Raw genomic sequence first — 14,682 nt, forward strand, 5'->3', positions numbered from 1 at the left:
AGCTAATCAATGATTGTTGCTATAGGTAACTGCCCATCGGCTAATTTGCTCAGTGTTGATAAATGAGTATGCTTTTTCCACACTCTATTTTAGGAATTATGTTAATATTTTATGTTTTTTAAAGATAATTTTCACGTGAAGGTTAATAGATGCAGGGGTTATCTATGAAGAATAAAAGGGAATATGTTTTAAAGTGGTACTAAACAACCCTGATGATGCTAATCTACAGCACCCGGCATGTCTCAATCTTCATTATATGTTACGTTATTCTGGGATTTGTAGGGATTTGTAGTCCAGCAACAACTGGAGTAAAGTTTGGTTGAGCAGTGCAGCCGGGTTTACTACCCCTTTAATGTGGGAGTTTATGGTAAAGTCCTTTCTCCTGGTGTCCTTCTAGTTTGCCTATAGCCAGGATAGTAACTGAGTAGCCTGAAGCTCTAGCAAGGAACTGAGTGTTATTATACATACATGTTAGATCTCTTGTTCTGAGGCTTTTGATTTCATCCCATTTTGAAGTCCTTCATTTTTTCCAGTCAACTCAAGTCATGAGTTCATACAGTTTTGAAAACATTGGCACAGCAGTCATCCTTTTACAGTTCTAATATTATCTAGGACCAATAATAATGCTTAATACTAAATTGTCTTCATGCTTCCAGGAGTTCACAGGACAGCAAACTATTCACCCCAGAAATCTTCCTAATTGATCTTCAGGCTGAACGGCTCTTTACAAATGCACAAAAGTGGTGCTCAAAAATGTGATTCATGTAAATTGCTTGTGATTATCATGCAATTTTTATATATTTACTGTAAGCTCTTCATAAAAGGGCACCACTAGAAACAATATAAAATGATTGCAAAGTCAGCTATGAAAATATCTATTTCCATTTGAATATCGTTACATGGAAATCACAAACCATACAATATTAGGGAGTTGATGGAACACATGTTTTCATTTTTTTCCCCTGACGTTATGATTGAAGCTGTGATGTTTTAAAATTTCTGCAACTAGTTAATTGGATTAAACTCTTCTATAGTTATTGTTCAATATCAATCTGAACATATTTGAGGGAATGCAGATTTCAGATGCTTTCGATGGTCATTTCCTATAAAAATCAATTCAACAGAACAAATACTGCTATTGGAGCCTTAAACCATTACTGTATATGCAATGTCCTTTAATCTGGATCTGTGATTTTTTAATGATAATGACAACAAACACAGCCCTTCAGTTGCCATTAACTGTAAGATAATATCCAATGAGCCTATTGACTTGAGCACCATAAAGAAGGGTTGGGACAATTTAATGCAGAGGAATGAGCTGCCAAAATGCAATGTATTGTGTAACTGCACAAAGTCTCACCCAAACAGACAAGTTAAATGTCTCATAAAATTCCCGTTGTCATGATTTATTTTCTGCTGTGCTTTGAGTTAAAGCATCTTGGGAGGAGGAAAGTTGAGTGAGAAACAGCTATCTAAATCATGAAAAATATATGGCTCTTGAGCTACACGGGACAATCATCTCAAGAAATAACAAAAAAAAATTGAGATTAAAACAATAGACTAAAAGTTTTTTTAGCACAAGCTTGCCCTGAACAAAAGTATACTGCACCATTAATGTAACTGAGGAGCTGAAAGTTGGCTGGATGAGATACAAGCAAAACACAGCCCCCTGACAATACCACAAAGACATCCAGTACCATAAGAAATATCAGCACAGCTATAGTGGTTACAGGCACAAAAAACACATAGGGGTTATTTACTAAAATACAAATTTATCTCATATTTTATTAAAAAAAAACAACCAAACTCCCATGCCCGCCTTCAGCTTATTTATTAAGGAAAAAAACTCAATTAAATCAGATTGTGGGAAAACTCGATATATTGAGCAAAAACCCGAAAAACTCTAAATTTTTTTGGGCTTTTTCCTCGAATTGCTCAAGATTTTCGAGATTTTAACATTCAGATTTTAATAAATAACCCCTTAATGCTGTTATTGCCTTATGGCACTGAGCTGCTCCAGCGTGAAACATAGACTGTAAGCCTTAAGGGTCAATGACTTAACTCAAACCAGTTTATAATGCTATTTAGGAATAAATACTGTATGAGCAGAAGGTCGTTTTTCTGTTTTGTTTTCAGGCAAATGTTAAAAAGAAAATGGTGCATTTAATGACAGTAAAATGTTACTGCATGCAAGAATAATCTCTGTATGTGATACAGTGTCTGCAAGTCTACACATGTATGTGTTTGAACATACTTTTTGTCTATTGTTTTCATCATAAAAATCTGTATTTTTTTTTATTTCTTGAACTAAACAGTGCAAACAGGGGAGTTTTCCTTGTGAGATAGAATACCAGAGCACAGATAATTAGCTATGGACAATAATGTAGGAGCCCTGGGACTGTTTAAGAATCGCACACTACATGTGTAGATATTAGGGTTTTAGAATTGTCATATATTGGTTATTATCATATTCTTGTTGTCAAGAATAAAGATTATAGAACAGGACAGTAGTGCAGAACTTCTATGTTATAGAAGAAGCTCAAGGTTAAAGGGTTGTTGAATATTTACACTGAATTCATCTGTTGTCTCCCGTCACACGTATTCCTAGTGAAAGGCTAAGACATATAGTCATTAATCTCATAAATAGTGATGGGCGAATTTATTCGCCAGGTGCGAATTCGCAGCGAATTTGCGCGATTCGCCGTCAGCGAATAAATTCACGAAACGCCCGCGAAAATTCACGGAAAAAAATCAAAAACGGGCGCCGGCGTCAAAAACGTGCGCCGGCATCTAAAAAACGGGCGCCGGCATCAAAAACGAGACGCCGGCGCCGTTTTGCGAATTTTTCGCCGTTTCGCAAATTTCGCGCGGAATTGGCGAATTTTTCGGCGGAGCGAAACGGCGCAAATTCGCCCATCACTACTCATAAACATACAGTTCTCACTGCACAGATACTGTTCTAGATACTGTGCTGACATAGCAGTTGTACTTATTTGGCTATTATATATTAGAAGAGGTTTTATTCAGATGGACAGGGAGGCACCATTATGCTACTGCAAGGATGATAATTGGATATCACGGGATCAGCTCCACGAGAGAACAAATGGTTAAATTGTTACATGCTGTATTGCTAAATATTCCCCCATGTCCTTACCAGCTTTCATTACGTATAAGCCATTATTTAATACTCTGTATATACCTCAAATAAAGCTGTCTGGTTAATATCATGAGTGCATGTGAATGGTTCAAGTCAGACCTAGGGGGAACTTCGTGGTCAGGCTCGATTTGAGTAAGTATTTATTCAAATTCAAGAAAACAAATGTGAGCGAGAATCATATATCCCTAGTGGACAATCATATGGGAAGCGAGCAAGAGTATATAAGTAATATATGAACCCAATTTTGATCGGTTGATCATTTCATTATTTTTGAGCAGTTTATATATTTGATTCATATATTTTATAAATATGTATTTAAAAATACATGAAGCAGGAGACCCCTGGAAACTTCACCAATGCCTTTTTGGGGCCCCAGAACTTTCAGCTGTGGAGTTAACAGGGAACCTGATCACAAAACTGGTAATGTGGTCTAGACAGAATCGAAGGCCAACAACAGGCTAGAAGTCAGGGCAGGCAGAGGTCAAACCAGGAATCAACAATAACAAAGACTTAAGCAACTGTATATACAGAGACAGCTTAGACAAGGATGGGGTGTAAGAGTGTTTACCAGCTGTTAGACTCCTCACACAGAAATGCAGTTCAGAATTCATGAAAAAGCTTTTTATTTGAAAGCATGATTCCACACAGGCACATCCACAAAGTTAGGGTACAGCCGTCCAACACAATTTCACTCCCCACAGGTTAACACACATTCCTTTCCGTAGTCTCAAAGGGCCTTACCCAGAAACTTAGAGCGGGTTATCACTTGCGGCTCTGGTTTTCCTCAACCGGGAGCTCTCTGGCTCAAGGCCCTTCAAACCCTACCTTGCCTAACCCCTTTGTTCTGGGTCCCTGTCTTGTGAGGTGTCAACAGGAACTATCGCCACTGATTTCCTCGTTGGGACATAAAACGGCCTGTACTAGCTACCCTACCTCAGGCACCTAGTCCCTGCTACATTTTAAACTTTTCTACTCTAAACACTACCTCTCTCTTCTTCTTCCAACCAGGCTTCTGCACCTGGCAGCTTTCTCCCATCAAAGACTCCAAATCTAGGGTGTGGCTCCATTTTATACCCTCTATAACCCTAACTCTAGTGGTGGGGAAACAAATTACATCTTTACTCTTTAACATTCTAATGCAACCCGTGGTGGTCAATTCGGGTAATACGTTCACACATCACCTTTACCACTCACCCACATAAATTCGTTCACCCTCTTACACTCGCACCCACTTGAATCAAGAACGTCCTCGTGCACGCATCGATCATATCAAGGAAGACAATGACTAAATAGTTGTGATGCTCTAAAATGTTTATAAAATAGAATGTTTTCTAATTGTTTCATAGAACATTTTTTTTTTTCAATCATATCAACATAATCAACATATTCAGCTAAACTACAACAGTTTAAAGAGGGTACCATGAACTGGTATAATCGCAAGAAAATAATATCTTCCCAGAGGAAGTGGAAGATCTGCATAAAACTTTTAAACATTTTGAGATACCAGGCAAAACAATCAAAGTATTCCAGTTGTTTCTGGTGCCGTCAACAAGGCTTATCCTTACACGCCTCACACTAGGCGATGGAACCAATATTTGGTGAGAGCATGGGAGACATAGTAGGCAGGATGGGGTTTCTCCACAAGCTCTCCTTCTCCCACTTTAACATCTTTACTGAGTCCATGCGCTCTTTTGTACACGCTCCTCACATGTGTGCGTAGGATGGTACGACCCAGCCACCACTTTGGCAGACAATCATAACCTCTCGCACCTACTGATGAGCATCGCTTTCGTGTTGGTCCAGGCTGTTGCTGTCAAACTTGAGGTATAACTAAATGGCCTGGTCTATCCAGTCCCGCAAATATTCATCCACTTTCCTTTTTCCTGAAATATCCCCATCGCTTGTGGACTTCATAATTAATTTTTAGTTGCACTTTGGAAACTTTCCTGGGGGGGTGCTTCGACCGATAAAACCAAGAAGGTTTTTTCCAATCAATCTTCTAAAAATGATATTTCTCCCTAAATTCCTCTACATCTTTCATAATTCCCCTGTTCCCATCCCCCGCTCCTTCTTTGCCTCTCTTGATACGGCCCAAACAGCATTCCTCTGGGCAAACAAGCCCCCTATGTTTGCTAGAGCCAAACTGCGGGCTCCTGTTGCCGAAGGGGGATTGGGACTCCCACATTGGTATTTTTATTCATTAGCAGCTCAGATCTACTATAAATAGTGATGGGCGAATTTATTCGCCAGGCGCGAATTCGCAGCGCATTTGCGCGTTTCGCCGCCAGCGAATAAATTCGCGAAACGCCCGCGAAAATTCGCGGCAAAAACAGGCACCGGCGTCGAAAAAACGGGCGCCGGCGTCAAAAACGGGCGCCGGCGTCAAAAACGGGCGCCGGCGTCAAAAACGAGACGCCGGCGCCGTTTCGTGAATTTTTCGGCGAAGCAAAATGGCGCAAATTCGCCCATCACTAACTATAAACATTGGTGGTTTAATCCAGATCCATATAATCCGAACTTCCCAATGCAGGCCACTTTGGCAAGCTCAACAGAGTCACTTTCATATATCCCATTTCGCAAATCTCCTGATCTACACACAACCCACCCAGTTATAATCACCCCATACAAATCTTGGATGTCAGCACTCAAAGTTTGCCACCTACCATCACCTCTCCTGTCGCCTCAGTTACCCCTATGGGGGAACTCCTTCCTCCCGCATCTGCAACACATAGCGGAGTAAAAAATATGGCCACAATGGGGTTTACGTACATTTGGGGACTTGGTTAAGGAAGGAGTGGTACGCCCCAAGAACAAAATTACACATGTCCAAACCCAGGAGCCTCTTCCCTGGTTCTTTTATCTCCATCTTAGACAGGCCGTCACTACCCAATTCCAAGGGAACGATATGAACCTTACAACCTCTAAGATAGAAGCAGCTCTTAGAGCCCCCACCGCCAAAAAACTTGTTACAAGATTGTACTCGATTCTCTTAGCTACTATTAAACCTCCATTTAATGCAGCGGGTACAATTTGGAGTAGAGACATCCCAGGGTTGGAGGATGGGGACTGGGAAGAGGCAACTGATAGGGCCTATGACTACCTTGTCTCAACCAGAGATAAGCTGATTCAGTTCAAGATCCTACATAGACTCCACTTAACCCCGAATAGGCTGTTCCGTATGAAGAGACTCGACTCGCCACAGTGTCCTAAGTATAGAGCCTCAGAGGCATCTTACCTACACCTCATCTGGTCATGCCCCCGAATCCAAGCCTTCTGGTCCCAGGTTCTAAACTATATTCAGGACAAAACTGCACTTCCTAAAATAGTAACCCCTCAGGTATGCATTCTTGGTGTAATAGATGACGTCACCCCGAGGCCAGTCAGGAGAATACTTTTCCGTACATTACTATTCTATGCCAGGAAATGTATCCTCCTGAATTGGATGTCCCCCCGATCCCCCACATTTAATGGCTGGTTGAACTTGTTAAAAACAGCACTCCCCCTAATACAACTTACTTATACAGCAAGAGGGTGTCCACAGAAGTATGATCTGGTATGGCGAGACTGGCTGGAAGCCACAGAGGAGCCTTAAAGCCAGAGAGGGGAGCTAACAGCGATCTCTGTACCATCTCTTCAAGAGGACTAGGGGTCGCTAATACAGAAGTATAACTGAATTACAATGTATAGAAATGTACAGGGCTCAAACATACTAAATGCTTATGCTGTACTGTCATAACTACAAAAAGACGAAACCACGCATGATATAATGTCTGTTTGTTTATTGTTATAAAATGAAAAATAAAAACCTTTAAATTAAGAAGGTTTTTTCCTCTGGAAGTGGCTCGATACCCCTGCCGCATGTATCCGAGATTCATCTGCAGTGCTAAAAGGCTCCCAATCCTCTATCCAGGTGGATATAAACTTTTCCACCAAGGAACAAATAAACTGACCCTGCACAGTGTCAGTGGCAAACAGGGAACCTACTATATGGTTATTTATTTCCTACAATAGCACTGGAGGCAGAGGGTCATCCTTTATTGCGGGGGTATTAGGCTCCGCTGCAGCAACCTTGTTCTTAGGAGCCACTGACCCAGCAGAAACATTATTAGGTATAGCGGGACCTGCATACTGTGGCTCAATCTGCTCGCCAGGGACAAATCTGTCGTTGTGGTCGCGACATCATCCCATCTGCTTTCCAGCTGTTGGGTGCCTTGGTCTTTTGTCAGTGGCTCTAACATCTGACCATTCGCGACGAAAGGACCGATGTAATAGCGCCGCTTACATTGGGCACAACTTCCGTCTATAGCGAATATGGCCCAGCGGAGCTTGGGATGACAGCCTCCGCAAGTAGGCATCAACATTGCTTCACCCCTGTCAGTAGCTTTCTGGGCGAAATAACCAACCCACAGAAAGTGCTGATTAGTATCCACCAAATCACTGGGAGCAGCTTTTCCTTCCATCTTGCACTCTCACAGTACTACTCATGGTTCTGCGCCACACAGAGCTCACCACTCAAGATGGCGCCAGATACCTCTACCCCTTCCTGGCTTGCACAAAGTAGTCTGTGCCCTTTCCAAGGAAGCAGCTGTACGTCTTCCGCTTCCGCCTTCCTTCGTGTGTTGTCACATTTGCAGCGCCACTTTGAAATAATCAATACTGTAGCCAGGGGTGTCCTCATCCAAGCGCTTCACATTCCACCGCCCTGCTCGCAGTGCCAAATTGTGTAAGGGTGTTTACCAGCTGTTAGACTCCTCACACAGAAATGCAATTCCTTTCCATTGTCCCAAAGGGCCTTACCCGGAAACTTAGGGCGGGTTATCACTTAGGGCTCCAGTTTTCCTGCCTGTCTCGATAATCCGTGCCCCTTAGCACCCCTTTATCATTCTGACCAGGCCTTCCCATCTCAACAATCCGGTGCTCGTCCAGCACCCGTTTGTTATTCCGATCGGGTTTACCTCACTGGCAGCTTGCTGACTCAAAGCCCTTCAAACCCTGCCTTGCCTAACCTTTTTTTGGGACATAAAACGGCCCGTACTAGCTAACCTTCCTCAGGCACCTAGTGCCTGCTACACTTTAAACTTTTCTACTCTAAACAACTTCTCTCTTCTTTCGCCATTCAGTTCTTTTTCCTACCAGGCTTCTGCATCCAGCAGCTTTCTCCCATCAAAGACCCCAAATCTAGGGTGTGGCTCCCTTTTATACCCTCTATAACTCCTTCTAATGGTGGGGGGGGAAAATTACATCTTTACTCTTTAAAATTTCACCCACTTACAAGGGCACACGAGTATCAAGCATGGAGTAGCTTCAGTTTCCCTTATTGCCATGTTTAGCTCAATAAATAAAATAAATTTGTTTGTTTTGTGATTAAAACATTAGGTTATAAACAAGTCCTATTGATTGTTCTCATGTTGAACGAGAGGGCATACTGTCTCTTTAATTGACTTACCTGTTCATGTGACTGCATGAGAGCAGCAGGCTCAACCCTCACTTATTTCATTTGTCTGTGAGCACATTGTACAGTACATGGGAATAAAGTTCTTCCTTTAATTCCAGTACAGAAACCAGTTTGGTTATGCATAAACCATTTTTCTCTGGAGCAATTTGTAACCCAAATGCAATTACAATTTCAGAATTACTGGAACTGAAAATCATCCCCCCCTTTCTCTTCCATCTAATAAAACTCCCAGTATCTATAGTCTGTTTATGTTTTTTTACTAGAAGAATCATATGACGAATGAAGGGAACAATACATTTCCTGTTATGGATCTCTATATCTTTATAGCTTTATATTTTATAGCCATACTTTTTGCATCAATTGATCCCCATCATTAGGCATACATAAAATAGGCACACCTTTCTTATGTTTATTGGACCCTTTCTGAGGCCTCAATCTCATAGAAAGATGCAGAAGGAAGCATTGATTTAAAAGGAACAAATTAAACTATGAATAGGATGTTTATACAGTACTTATTTGTGTAATTTTTCTTATAGTTTTTTTTAAATTTTTCCCACTAATGTAAAGATCACTTTAAACATTAAATTCACTTACCTAATAGAGAGGGTAATAGAGGATTTAATCATTTGGAAATATTTAACTTTAGGTGGTTATTTAGGCACTGATGGTGCTTGTCCCACAATTACTCTGCTACAAAAGCAAATAATCTCAGTTAAGGACAACATCAGATGCAGTTAAAGATAAGACGGCACATTCATTTACCCAGACGCAATGAGCAGAGTGCATTTTCAAGCACAATTGCCATGTTTTTCCCACAATGCACCATTTCCCCAGAATTCTTGTGTATTTAGGGGCACAATGGAGATGATGGATCGAATGTAATTGCACTGCGTCTGGTTCAACTAAGCTGTGCTCAATTCTTTAAAATGGTCACAGCTGCATTTGTGCTTCATTACAATTTGGGCACAGTCTGTCTGGTGACATTTGCATCAATTCTGGCATTTTTGGGGTGCAAATGATGTCTGTGTCCAATTGTTTAGGTGCAAGAGTGCAAGTGTGTCTGTTGACACAGGGTGCTGAGGGTAACCTGGAACTACCATCACTTCAGGATTTGCAGTTACCATCACTACAGCGCTCAATTTGGAACAGAAGGCAAGAAGGACTGATCAGCACTGAGCACAACTATATAGAAGTAAGCACACTCCATTTGGATGTAAATATATAAATTTGTTCAGGGTCCATTTTGCAAGTCCCTTTACTTGAGCAGGCAGGACAGATTTGCACTTGGAACCTAGACAAAGTCAGGTCTTGCTAGTGATCAACACTCGTGGTAAGTGTGCCCCAGTCACTAAATGTTCATACATAAGGCCTATGCTGCCTGAAGAATCCACTGCCACAATAAATGCGATGAACGAAACACTTTTTATTGTTATTGCAGCCACTTACAGGGGAACAGCATACAGATCAGACCTGGGCTCTGGTTGCTGACAAGGGTATAAATCACCCAATTCTTCTCACACACACAACAGTGTTCTCCCTTCTGAAGCCTCCAGGGCAGTGTCAAACTGGCACACCAGGGGCCCACCCAAAAGCCTTAGATTAGGGGCCCATCAAAAAACCTTAGACCAGGGGCCCACTATCAGTACTATTATTCTTCCTCTCCTCACTCAACCTCTATTCTCCTAGTCTCTTTTCTTTACATACTATAATCTATTATTCCATCTATTTAGCCTCTTTGTTCTCATAGAAATAGGGAATGGCCTTGAAATAGGCCAAATATCTAGCAGCATGAGGGCCCATTGGCACCTGGTCCCACTGGGAGTTTTCCTGGTATCCCGATGGGCCAGTCAACACTGCTCCAGGGCCCTTGTTATGTAGGATACAGTGACAGGCGTGTCATTAGCTGTACAGGAGCCTCCTTTTGCTAAGGAACTCTTACCCCCAATTTTCTGCTGTTACCTCACATACAATGCCCAAGTTTCTCCCATAGGCTCTCTGCTAACCTACACCTAACTCTGGTGCACAATCACCTCAGGGCTCTAGCCCAAACTATTACTCCTTGTACTTGAGAGCCCTCTTTAACCTTCACTCCTAAAGTGAACTCACTTGCCACTACTATCCACTAGATAGCCCTAATGGTACCAAGCTCCACAATGTAGGGTTACCACCTGTCCGGATTTGACCAGAACTGCCTGGGTCAAGACTGTCTGCCCAGTTTTCCAAAAAAGGAACCAGGAACTCCCCTGAATGACATGGTGATCAGTCACTTGCTGATCACCTCATCATAGCCCCACTCATGTGATGCAGCACACCCCGCCTGCAATGTCACGGACCCACCCCAATGCTGTCAAGGCCCCACCCCCTGCCTGGATTGTGAGCCGCAAAAAGGTGGCAACCATACCACAAGGGTGTAGCCACTTCGGTCTGATGCTGCTTCCAGATGTTACAGGCCAAAAGATGAATAGCCCCAGCAAGGTGCTTTCTTATATATGCTTACAAATGGACTAAGCACCACCTACTGGCTAAACCTGCATAATGCTAAATATATACATGAGTTAAATAAAATGTTTTATTTTACCTCTTTACAGGCTACTCACTTTAATTGCTCAATCTAGGAGTGATAGATAGTTAGGGCTATTTAGCGAGCAGCCCAGGCTCCACCAAGGAGTGTTGAGTGGGACTAGGATCCTGGGTACTAATTGCCCAAAAGTAGTGAATAAGTGTCAGAGCTAGGGTCTAGAGGGACACCCGTGGAGCTCCACTTAGGGAGAAGGCTGAAAACTGGGAGTACTCTGTTTGATGCTGTATATTCACGCCCTTACCCTGCATGGATTTTTACTGACCACAGGTGCTATGAGTATATGTCTATATTCACTGATGTTCTATGTTCCTGCTTTATTTAGTATTAGGATTTGTTCTAATAAATCAGTTATATGCTTAAGTTCAAATAACCCTTGGCACCCATTCTTTCAATATACCACTGATTACAGTGTATTACACCCTGTATCCACACCGTTTCTCACCCTCTGAAAATTATAGATCTCATCTGGAGTTATTGAGGTAAAGCTCATAGTGATAGTAATAGTACTGCTCATTTTACTATAGGCTTACACACATATTTCCATAAGTACAAGTCAGTGGCATAACTTTAGAGGTAACAGACTCCACAGTAGCAGGGAGGGTATGGAGAACAGGGGGTCTGGTGTAAAGAATCCACCTTCCCCACCCCCTCCTGCTATCCTTCTTTAAATTGTCACATGGGCTGTGGCAGGAACAGCAGGCTCCTGCAAAGTTTTTTTTTTGGGGGGGAGAACCAATCCTTTGTTAGGGGCCACAACAATTATGGGCTATATATGGGCTATTGCATTGTAGGTTACAATCCAAAATACACACTTTTGTCTGCCATTGAAGCGGTTAAATAAATAAATATTTCAGTGGTGTAAATACTGGGGGGTTCAGCATTGGGGCCTGCTATCATTGGGGGGGGGGCAGCTGGGGCCTGGGTGCACATCCAGCCAGTAAATAGTTATGCTGCGGATTTAAAATGCTCTTGTATTTATAGCCACATTTATTTTGATGAGAAAACCTTATCTCCTAATTAAATTACTGTCACGGCCAGCACCCAATACCAGAACAGGTGCCAAGTACCCTGGTCTCGGCTCGGCTTCACCAGTAGTGTGACCACCATTGGGCTTCAGAAGGAGCCCTCAGCTTACTTGCGTGCCACCTAGACTTAACGAGGGGTACAAGGCGAGATGTTCTCGCTAGCAGAGGGGCACGGCAGGTAGATAGTCTTTTAGGCCGAAGGTCACAGTACGAATGGAGCAGGCAAGAGAATCGTCAGACAGGCAGGGTCGAGGCAGGCAGATATCAAGAATCGTCAGGCAGGCAAGGGTCAAACCAGGTAATCAAACAGATGGGGTCAGGCAGAAAGAGTAGTCGAGATGCAGGCAAAGGTCAGGAATCGGATATCAGAATAGTCAGGAACAGGCAGGGATCAAAACCGGAATAGCAGATACAAAATACACAGGAACAGACAGCACAAGGCTTCAGTAACCACCAGAATCAAGATTCTATCACGGGCACTGGCTGGGGGTCAGAATGGGCTTTATATACATTCGAAATTGGCGCCAAAACGAGCGTCAATACGCGCTGGCGTGATTGCGCCAGCGCGTATTGACACTCGTTTTGGCACCTGTACCTTTAAGAGGCCTGTACCTTGGCGCCTGTACCTTTAAGAGGCGCGCAGGCACGCCGCGCGCGCCCTAGAAGAATCAAGATGGCGCCGGATCAGGAGCGCGGCGCCGTGGCGGCCGTCCAAGCCACCGCACACCAGTTAATTTTATTACAATTACAGATTTCCCCATAGAGCCAGATGCAATTCAGTGAGAAATATTATCAACCTGTTTATCATGAACATTAACACATGAAAACATTATTGACGTCTATGAGAAAAACTACCCAATAGCCAATAGGATTGGAAAAACAATAATAAAAAGGTGTGTTGCTGCTATTTAACAACAAAACAAATTATTTTAAAACGCCTAAATCGTCTCATTCAAGACTGGACTTACTTTGTGGCTTGTGAGACTACGTAGTTACTTCAGGTTTTTTTTTTTGTTTTTCATTTGCAAAAAGTATTGCCAAAACTACAGAGAGGCAAAACACAGACACACCGACACAGCCTGTAGGAGAGATAACCAATGTAAAGAAGAAAACAAAATCGATGGATAATTCAGAGGGTGAGTGAAAATCAAAATCAAGCTGGAAACCACAGGGAATAAACAAGTAAGGAGATAGAAATCTACTATGGATTGCAGATCATTTTCTATCAAATATAGAGGAATTCTACTTTTCTATTCACGTTTTTTATCAGATGCAGAGTTTGGCAATTCAATGTGCAAGTCAGTGTGCTGAATTTTTATGAAGTACATCACAGAGAGCCCCACTGGGATAAGTACCCTGGTGATTAGAAATAACTGCTGAGGTATCCAGACCTGAAGTGCGTGTGTTGTTGGTGATTTCAGTTTGATGTTGCCTGACCTGTTTGCTCATAAGAAAACTTCAAGAGCTACTGGCAAACCCACATGTATGTGGCTGTACAACCACAAGGCATATAGAGAAATGCAAAGCAAAGTTAAAGGGGTGGTTCACCTTCAAGTTACCTTTTAGTATGTTGTATTTTTATGCAGTTTTTGAGTATACCCCACAAGTTGGGTTTGGATACTTTAAGAACTGTTTTTGAAAGGATTTAGAATCCAATTTCAGCCATTGAAGTCATGAATTCATTTTAAGCACCTTAAGTTTTATTTTACATAATAATGTATTTCTGTTTGATGGGGTACATAATCTTCAGATACAGGGTGTAGCGATGGGAGCTTCCAGCTCTGCCAATGTATTTCTGGGAGATTGGAAGAGAAATATCTTTACAGATGAGGAACTCGAGATGTAACTGTGCCATAATCTAAAGTGGCACAGGTACATTGATGATATTCATGATACTCATCTGGCAGAGAAAAGCACATTTGTTAAAGGAATTTGTCAGTAAGTTGAACCAGAATAAATTTAATTTGCATTTAAATATGAATTACGACTCTAAAAAAACTTGAATTTTTGTTATCATAAATATTGATGAACAGGGTACAATTTCCACGACCTTATTTCGGAAAACTATGGCAAGCAATAGTTTATTGCATGTCTCTTCCATGCACTCCAACAGTTACATTAAGGGCATTCCTAAGGGCCAGTGTCTTAGGCTAAGGCACATTTTTTCATCGGATGATGAGTTAAAAAGACAGGCCTTTGACCTTTATAAAAGGTTCAGAGCGCATGGTATAAAAGTCGATCTTTACATAGAGCCTATCAGTAAACTTTGTCTCAAACGAGGGAAATTATGAGCAAGGGTGACATTGACAAGAATTCTAAGCAAATTGGAGGTTGGAATTAAAAGCATTTCCTATCTGCTTCATGTTCAGCATTTTCTTAAAACTACCAACAGATTATTAGTTTATTATCATTTAGATCATAATTCTTTAATCATAAAATCTTACCAAATTGGAATATGGATATT

This window comes from Xenopus laevis, chromosome 7L (genome assembly GCF_017654675.1).
Source record: "Xenopus laevis strain J_2021 chromosome 7L, Xenopus_laevis_v10.1, whole genome shotgun sequence".
Lineage (NCBI taxonomy): Eukaryota > Metazoa > Chordata > Amphibia > Anura > Pipidae > Xenopus > Xenopus laevis.